At 38.0% G+C, this 10,457-nt stretch overlaps 1 pseudogene; it reads left to right on the forward strand.

Moving 5' to 3' along the window:
* Positions 1-465: 465 nt before the first annotated feature.
* LOC118995245 (lys-63-specific deubiquitinase BRCC36-like) lies at positions 466-1,303 on the forward strand (annotated as a pseudogene).
* Positions 1,304-10,457: the final 9,154 nt, after the last annotated feature.

Consider the following 10,457-nt stretch of genomic DNA (forward strand, 5'->3'; position numbering starts at 1 on the left):
GTTCTGGACTTTGATGATAAGTACTGTTTGCTTAATGATAAACACAATGCACATATTTTGGTATCTCTATTCTCAGAACTGTAAACATTTAATCTTGTTGCTACACATTTCCTCCTAATTATTACTTCAATGCAGTATAATGTTCCCCTTGAGTAGATATGTTATGTTATATTTAATCTGTCCAACAGTTCCTGTGTGGTTCATAGTCAGAATTGAGAACAAGTCATTTGGTGGAGACTTTTAAATTGGTTTAAATTGAAGATTTCCTAGTAAGGAAACTGAATAAGGTTTCCAAGAATGTTTAAAAACTTAATGTGTAATCTATTCTATGTATTTCAGGGCATATGAAGCTGAATAGAGCACAGTATCTGAATTGAAAAATAGAGGAGCTCCAACCCAGGCTGGAGCTCTGGGTTGGTCAGACCTGAGTAGGCCCAAGACAGACGTGAGCAGAGTCGGACCAAGATGGCAGTGCAGGTGGTTCATCTTGAGACGGATGTTTTCCTAGTTTGTTCCAAGCGTGCTCTGAGCACAGAGAAGGAGGAGGTGATGGGACTGTGTATAGAAGAGATAAATGATGACACAAAGAATGACTAAGTTTACATGTGCCAGAACTAAAATACACATGGTTGCTGAACAGATTGACACTGTTCACATTCATTCTGCCATCATCTTGCAACGTTCTTATAAGAGGAAGAATCAAGTTGAAATTTCTCCAGAGCAGCTATCTGCAGCCTCAACAGAGGTAGAGAGGGTGGCTGAAATAGCAGGCCATTCAATGAGAATAGTGGGCTGGTATCATTCCCACCCTCATATAAATTTTTGGCCTTTACATGTTGATATTTGCACATGAGCCATGTACCAGATGATGGATCGAGGCTCTGCAGGACTTATTTTTTTCTGTTTCTTAGTAGATAAAAGCACAAAAATTGACAATCTACTCTACACTTGCTTTCAATCCATGCAGGCTCAAAAGAACTCAGAATATGAGAGAATTGAAATTCCAATCCATATTGTACCTCATGTAATCATTGGAAAACTGTGCCCTGAATAAGCAGTTGATCTGCCCAAGTTCCTGTGCCAAGAGGAACAGGATGCATACAGAATGATTTGCAGTCTTACACATCTGGACTCAGTAACCAAGATCCATAATGGCTCAGTGTTTACCAAGGATCTGTGCAGTCAGATGCCAGCAGTCAGTGGGCCTCTCCTGCAGTGGTTGGAGGAGCAAAACCAACAGCATTTACAGCAGTTGCAACAATGAAAGGAAGAGCTTATGCAAGAACTTTCTTCTCTAGAATAAAGTGCTCTAGAATAAAGTGGGAGATAAAGTGGGAGAATTGAAAGGATCCATCTATAAAATTATATAAGCTCAGCCAGTTTTGAAGGAAAAGTTGGAAGGGCTCACATTACCTGACTTCAAGACTTACTGGAGTAACCAAAATGGCATAGTATATAAGCAGCTGGTTTTTGACAGAAGTGCAAAAGCAATTAATCAGAGGAATGATAGTCTGTTCAACAAGTGATGCTGGAATAACCAGACACACAAAGGCAAGAAAACAAATTTTGACATATAATGCACATCTTATATAAAAATTTAAATCAAAATGTGTCATGGACTTAGATGTAATATGTAAAACTATAAAAAGTTTAGAAATAGTTCTTGGCTGACAAGATCTTACTGGGTGGATGAGTGCTGGCCTGTGAACCAAAAGGCTGTCAGTTTGATTCCCAGTGTGAGCACCTGCCTGGGTTTCCAGGCAGGTTTCCCCGTTAGTGGCATTCAAGAGACAGCTTAACACTATATTCTTCACACACTGGTGTTTCTTTCTCTCTCCCTTTCCCCCTATCAAATAAATGAATGAATGAATTAATGAATAAATAAATAATAAAATTAATTTGTAAGAACTGCAATAAATGAAAACTCACCAAACATCTTAGAAATAAAAACATAGACAAAATTTTATTGTTTTGGGCTAGGCAAAAAGCTATAAGCCATCAGCCCAAGGCACAGTCCTAAAAGTAGAAGTTGCCATACTGGACTTCATCAATATGAAAAACGGCCCTACAAAAATTAAAAAAAATAAATTATTGAGGGAATTATTTGAAAACCATATGTCTAATAAGTCTAGAATATATAATAGAAAAAAAACCCCTACAATTAGAAAGTGGGCAAAGTGCCTAAATACATTTTTTACTTAAGAAAGTAGCAAGGAAGCACATGAAGAAGTGTAATTTAAATACACATATATTATATGACTGAACAGTTTAACTCCTAGACATTTATCACAGGGAAGTGAAAACCTGTGTGAGCAAGAAAACTTGTATATAATTTAGAGAAGCTGTTTAGAACACTTCAATGAAATAAATGATGCTTCAGGCAGGGGAAGCCTTGAAAGAGCAGGGCCCTGTGAAAGAAGCAGCTGTAGATTTAGCAACATCTGGGATACAGCCCTGTACTACTGTTGATTCTCAGAAAGACTTGAAGCCTTCTTCCAAAGGAGCTCCAGGAATCTGCTTGCAGGATGAGACCAAGGGAGGAAATGAAACCAAACGCAGTTCCAAAGACCCATTTCACATAATCTCTTCTGGGCATTGGTTCAATTGATGTAGTGACATGTTTTTCATGTATTTAGACATACTTCATACATAACTCTTCCATAGCAGTTAAAATAGGTTTTCTGATGAAAGTTTTCTACTTCTGCATTTCCTTAAAACTACTGAGCCACATGGTACATAAGAGTGCTTGGCCATCTTGCATTGTTTTAATGTATACATTTCTACAGTTGCATTACCTATGTGCCTTATTTTTTTCTTCTTCAGAATATGTCTACTCATTGACTTATTGTTTCAGTGATGCTGCTTAGTGTGCTCATTGCCTTATCTCCGGGTCTTGCACCTAATTAAAATTAAAGTTAGATTTCATCCAACAGTGGCTCTCTATGTGAAAAATAAAATTGATTACAATTAATTAACAAAAGAACAAGCCATATAAGATGATTAGTTTAGTTTATTGGCTCATTTTAGTGCGATCTAAAATTAAGATGAGTATGGGATATAAAACAAGCATAGTATGTTGGATTCATATTAGCTTTTTGATAATATTTTTACAATTTGACAATTGAGATGACTGACAAGTCTCAAAGTAGGGACAGCTTATGTATATGAAGGTTCCATTTGTGAAGAAACTGTGGTTTGCAGACAAGTCAGTGGACAAATAAGCTTAGTATTCACAGTCTCAAAAAACGTCTTACTGCTTTAGTTTGTGTTACATAGATGTCTAAGAAAATAAATTGGTAACAGAGCTCTGCATTTAGAATGGGCAGATTTCTTAACATGGTGATTTCATTCCTTACTTCTTTCAATTCCTAAAAGCTACATTTTTTATTTCAGTGTTTCTCTCACACTTACAATCTAAAATTGGTTAAAAATACAAAATTTTCTACTAGGGAAAAGAGCCAAGAATCTAAATAAAGTGTAAACTTCCATAATAATCAACAGTCCAGACAGAAGAGTAAATGTATGTGACATCTGACTAAATATTATTCCAACATTACAAGAAGCAAAATATCCCACCCCCACCCTACAACGAGCTTTTATTTGTATCTCTCTTAGTTATCAAATAAAAATTGGCCCCAACTCTTTGCATAGAAGTGAGGATACATGTCAGAGTCATAATTCAACTTGGAATAGATCCTAGTAATCAGATTGCACTAGGACCCAGCTGCTGCTAAGTTTTTAACACTTTACAAAGATAGTTTTGTGGCCCATCACACTTCTTTGTCACTTGTTTTGTGTGCAAGTTAAATCTTGGATTGAGAGCAATATGGTTGACAGAACTTGGTCTATCGATTATTTTTGGTTGTACTGCGTGTATTAGATAATATGGTGTGAAATAAAACATTAGAAGGATCTAGCTTGTTTGAGGAGCTTTTGTTTTCTTCTTACCAAGTGGAGAAAGGTGGGGTGAGGTGGTGACCTGATGAAAAGCATTCCCTTCTAAATGACCTGGAGCATGCTCAGTATCTACTGTATTCTTCAACTGGAGTTGGCAAACCAGGACTGCACCTGGCTAGCACTGCCTTTAAAAAGGGCATTCGAATAAGTCTCAACTATTTGATATCTGTCCCTTTGGTATCCCTTGTTTGCAAATACCATAGCTCTCACAGGAAAGGTTTACATGCCACAATCGATTAAATTGTGATCATTTGCTCCATTTTGTGGAAAGTTCTGGAGTTGTTAAATTTATAGTGGTAGGAAAATCCAATGTAGGGAAATCAACATGGGTGTGAAAGAACAGACTGTTTCATATCCAGAGGTACAGAAATTCATTATGTGATTCATGAGACATTTTTTAGCTATTAGTGAATAAAAACATATAGTCACTTCCATAAGTCGTAGTCAACGTCTTATTACACCTGTCATCACGGTTCATTTCCTTAGGGCTCATTTTCAGAAATAACTACCTCTTTCAGACTGTAAATGTCTCAGACCAACCAAAATAAAAAAAGAAGAAAGGGATGTAGTATTACCAACACTGCCTTATTTTTACAGCTCAAACATCGTTCATTGACATAACTAAATTGATGAAGCAGCCTTACTTCATTTTGCAAAGATATTTTGTAGAGATTTTTAACTAAATACAAATTTTATTTTGTCTTCTCTGTTAAGGTTTAGTAACCGTATAATGATTGACTTAATAGCCTCTGTGTATTCTTTACTTTTAATGACTTTAACTTTATAACCCTCTATTTCAAACACAATTTTTGTAAACAGCTGGCGTGTCCAGTTTTAAAACCTAGTTAGTTATAGCACAGTTTGGATAAGCAGTGGGTAGAGGAACATACCCTCCATTTGTCTGGCAAAAGTCACTTAGCCATAATTCTTAGTGTACAAAAAGCAGAAGAATTAAGATTTTGTTGTTTGAACCTTATGAAAACTTTAACATTTACAGCCTCAAGCTTTTTATTTTTGATATTTGAAACCTCTTCTTAAAGTGTTAGACAGCATGGTGCTAGAAACATTTGCACGCATCAAAATGAACATAGCCCTGGCTGGTGTAGCTCAGTGGTTGAGCGCGGGCCTGCGAACCACACGACCGCGGTTCGATTCCCAGTCAGGGCACATGCCTGGGTTGCAGGCCAGTTCCCGGTTCCTGGCAGGGGACGCACGAGAGGCAACCATACATTAATATTTCTCTCTCTCCTTCCTTCCCTTCCCCTCTAAGATAAATAAATAAAATCTTTAAAAAGTGTTTAAAAATGAATATACATGCTATAAGTTGTGTAACTTTTAAATTTTGTTTTCAAATATACTCCACCTAATTAATTGTGCTGATATTGGTTAATAAAGTTATGTAGCCTTGAGTTGTGCAGTTCTTTTAAAACCACATCTGTATATCATATTGTGTCTTCTTCACCACAAGTCAATTCTCCTTCCATCAGCATTTACTTCTTTTTACCTTCTTTTGCTTCCACACCCCACCTTTTCTCTGGCAGTTACCTTACTGTTGTCTCTGTTACTGGTTTTTTCTGCTTTTTTTTTTTTTTGCTTTTGCTTCAGTTCCTTCACCTGTTTCACCCAGCCCCCAAATCCCATCCCTCTGAAAACTATCAATCTTTTCTCTATATCCATGCATCTGATTCTTTTTTGTACGATTTGTTCATTACAGTCCACATATGGCTAAGATAATATGATACCTGTCTTTCTCTAACTGGCTTATTTCACTTAGGATAACGCTGCCCAAGTCTATCTATGCTGTTGTGAAAGGTAAGCAAGATTCTATGTTCTAACTTAACAGCTTTGGAGAAGGCTGATGATCTGTTTGAGTGCCCAGTTTAGGCACAAATGAAAAGAAGTCAAATGTAACATAATGGTTCCACATAAAGATGAAGTCGCATGCAGTGTGTCTTCTACTGCCTGGCTTATTTTACTCGGCAGAATGCTCTCCAGTTTTAATCACGCTGTCACAAATATCCCGTCTTCCTATCTGCTATGCCACAATCCATTGTGTAAATAGACCACAGTTTTTGGATTAGTAATGGGTGCGTAGGCTCCCATTATTAAAAAAAATCAAAATATATGAACAAATACACCCACCTCTCCCTGTGCATGGATTGCACACCTAGCTGATTTTCTGAGGAATGGAGGGAAGAGCCAATATATGGCTTTTCCTGCATATATGAAGATTGGAAAATGAAATTGTAAAGGACATGGAAAGCTCGGGGGTAAAAAGAGTGCTCCAAGACAATAAGGTCCCTGAAATCAGTCTGGGGACCAGGTCAGCTACCAACCCAGACTAATAGTTTAATAGTGAATACCATACTATTAAACAAAGAATAGATGAAAAATGAGATTAGGGAAGATTTAAACTGTATCTACTAAAAACAAAAATGAACTCAAAACAATCCAAAACTTTAAGACTTACAGAATAACCCCAGCCAAGTTCCCTTATGTCTGCCACCCTATAGGAAAGACATCTCTCAATGCCAGAGATTTGTGAAAAAGAAAGGGAATGCTTAACTAATGGTATACAGACTTAAAGTCCTGACCTAAAATCTTCATTTAAAATATCAAAGTCCTTAAGGGTATGTTCTGATGCACACAGTGCTTCCTTATTCTCCCGCCCTAATTTGAGGGTACCGTAAGTCAGGAAAAGAAACAAAGTTCCAGGAGCCATACTACTGCAATTGTCCACTGCATTGCAGTCCAGGTGGAATCTCTAACTAATCAAAATCCATGTGGCAGCGTCTCATGGTCTACTGGCAATAATTCTTCATACCCGTTTTTCCAGGTATATATCTTACTTCCCAGGACACATGGCCAAAGGGAGCACCCTGAATACACATAGTACCCATTTATTAAAACTGCAAAAGTATGCAGTCTGCCCAAAGCACATGGATCTCTTTTTCTGGCAGAGCCAAGAGAGCAAAGCCTCGTGGCACTCTGGTAAAGCCCCACTCTGGAAAAGCCTCATGGCATTCTCTCTTCTTACATGGCTGCAGGGGTGCCCACTCTGGAAAAGCCACGTGGTACTCTCTCCAATGGCTGTCTTTGTTTGGGCTTTAATCTCCACAATTTTCCTCAGTACCCCCATTTCCAACTCCTCCTACAATGAGCTACATCTGCTAGCATTTCTGTGTTATTCCCAGTTTACTGTTCTGCCCACATGAGTCTTGGTAGGTATGACCCCATGGCATGGAGCCAATTTTCTCCAAGCTCCCACACAGACCCTGTAACTTGAGGACCAGTTACATCTTGGAGTGGAGTCTTTTCCAACCCCCTGGCTCAGAGCATGGCACAGCTATTTAACATATCTAAGCAACCTGCCGAATGCTATACATACGTTATAGACCCTGTCATGGATTACCTGCAAGGCTGTGGCTGTACAATATAGCCCTGTATTTTTCTGCTCCATGTGTCTCCCCCCCACAAGCTCACACCTGTGCAGGAAGAGGTGAGAATATCTTATATGTATTTCTAATATTTCCTAGACATCTTGAGTTTTTGATGACATTCCAGATCTAAATTTTGGGACACTTCTTGGCTCATCCTGTTTTAATGGCAAATAGTGCAGTCACTCGTGTGAGGGAAGCTCATATCAATAAAAGCCTACATAAAAAATAGAAACATTTCAAACAAACAACCTAACTCTATGCCTACAAGAACTCAAGGAACAACAACAAAGACAGCTCAAAGGCAGTAGAAGGAAGGAAATAATAAAGATTAGAGTAGCATTAAACAACATAAAAAACTAAAGACCAAATTTAAGTGTCAATTAAATCTGCAGGGGTCCTTTGAAATTAAAAATAAAATCAACAAATCTTTAAGCAAGCTCATCGAGAAAGAGACAGAAGACAATAATAATCCCAACTGGAAATGAGAGAGAAGAAATTACAGCTCATACCACAGAAATATAAAGTTTGGTAAGAAATTACTCCAAAATTATATGACATCAAGTTGGAAAACCTAGCTGGGATAGACAAAATGTAGAAATACACTGTTTTCTAAAACTGAATGAAGAAAAAGTAGAAAGACTAAGCAAAGCAATAACATCTGATGAGGTTGAAACAGTAATAAAAACCCTACAAACACAGATAGTGCTGGACCAGATGGATTCACAGGAGAATGTTGCAAGCACTTAAGGATGAGATAACCCTCATCCTTCACGTATTATGTAAAAAAATTCAAGAAGATGGAAGACTCCCAAATTTATTTTATGAAACCGGCATCATCTTAGTCCCCAAACCAGATAAAGACATAAGAAAGAAAACTTTAGGCCAGTATTCCTGATGAGCATAGAAGGTAAAATCCTCAACAAAATAGTGCCAATCTGCATCCAGCAATATGTTAAAGAGGTCAGTCACCATGACATAGATAAAACTTTCTCAGATAACTACAAATTGAACTGCCCATTGACCCAGCAATTCAGCTCGCTGGATTATATTGTAAGAACCCTGGAAACTCAATCACAACAAGCCATGTACTGCAGTGCCCATAGTAGCGCCATTACAGTAGCCCAGTGCTGGAAGCAACCCAACAGCTTGTCAGGAAATCAGTGCCTCCAAATACCATGACACATACACAATTGAATATTAGGCAGCAGAGAGAAAGAAGCTGCTCCTACCCTCAGAAAGAACATGCTTGGAATGGCACAACATTATGCTAAGTGAAATAGGCCTAATGGTCTGGGAAACATAGCATAAAATCTCAACTTTAACTGGAATTCTATCAGCACACCAGGAAAGCAAACAAAATAAAAGAAGAAAAACTGAAAGTGAGAATAATCTGAGAGTCACCAGAGGTAAGTTTTCAGGCTAAATGGAAGAAGGGCTTTCAGGAATGACTACAAGGAACACATGGACCAAATCAACTTGTGGGTGGAAACAAGGGAGGTAGTTGTAGCTTCACCAGGGTGATGCTGGGGGAGAAATGCAAACAGCTGCAAATTAACAAAAAATGTGATTAAAAATTAAAAATACAACAAAAATAGGTGATATAAGAAAACAACAACAAGTGCAAATTAGGTTAAATAGCATATTTAACACCATACATACAAATTGATCCTCTATCTCTTCTTTACATGCTTCTTGGGTTTAATCTTACATAACACATGCTCTGTTTATTAATCCATGTTTCTTCCCCCTTCCTACTGATCACATAAAACATTCAGTGGGACCTGGAAACACCATAATAACTTCTGGAAACGAGAACGCACCAACTGAGGAAGCAGCAGGAATTATAAGAAAACAGGGTGAAGTAGTGATTGGAAGCCATATTCATCTCCACACACAACCAGTTAGGAAATACAACCTGTGGTGAACATATGCCCAGGAAGAACCAACTGAAAAATATATAGAGAGAATCCTCAAACATTTGGCACAAAAGAAGCACCCTTGACACAACCTGTTGCACCTGCATAACTGCATACAAGGTTTGGTAGATGGAATAACCACCAGTTTACCAGATAGAGAAAAATACGCACCAAACAAAGACCCAGGATCAATCAAAACCTAAGATATACAGAGATCTTACATACTGGACAAAATAAGAATGAGATTTTCTGGAGTTCTATGTGTCTACAACACTGATTTTTACAGGTCTATGACCATAGTGATTCATACGTCAAACACAGGGAGTCACGACAAATGCATTTAAGAAGCTGAGGATAACTAAAAGACTATGAAAAGGCAATGGAATATATATATCCCCAAATAGAAGGGCAGGTAGAAGTCATAGAGAGCGCAAAATGAAATAAAGGACACTCAAATGCCAGATATTAAGTTCAAGGAAATGCTTAGAAGGAAGCTCAATGAGCTCACGGAGAACTTCCAAAACCTACAGGGAAACTACAACGAATTCTGTGCAAATTCTGTTATCATGAAAGAGAAAATAGTAACTATTTAAAAGGGCCAGTACATAGTGAAGAATATGCCATCTGAATGAAATAACAGAGTAGAAGTAATCCAAAGGGCCCTAGCTGGTGTAGCTCAGTGGACTGAGCTTGGGCTGTGAACCAAAGGGTCACCAGTTCAATTCCCAGTCAGGGCACATGCCTGGGTTGCAGGCCAGATCCACAGTGGGGGACACCTGAGAGGCAGCCACACATTGATGTTCCTCTCCCAGTCTTTCTTCTTCCCTTCCCCTCTCTCTAAAAATAAATAAATAATAATACATTCTTTTTAAAAAGAAGTAATCCAAAGAAAACTGCATGAAATAGAGGCTCAAGCAAGTTAGCTGCTCCACGAGGTAAAAGAAAACATCTGGAAAAAATCATGAGAATAAAAAGTGGCTCAGGTATGTGAAGAAAGGTGTAGGGGACTACAGGACAAGTTAAAACATAATGATATTTATACACTAGAGATACGATGAGGAGAAGAAGAGCAAGGGGTAGTAAACTGGTTTCCAAGAGTAATGATGGATAGCTTCTATAATTTGAAGAGAGAGAAAAATCACAC

Source organism: Sturnira hondurensis, unplaced genomic scaffold, assembly GCF_014824575.4.
Source record: "Sturnira hondurensis isolate 20B ecotype Veracruz unplaced genomic scaffold, ASM1482457v3 Scaffold0010099, whole genome shotgun sequence".
Taxonomy (NCBI): Eukaryota; Metazoa; Chordata; class Mammalia; order Chiroptera; family Phyllostomidae; genus Sturnira; species Sturnira hondurensis.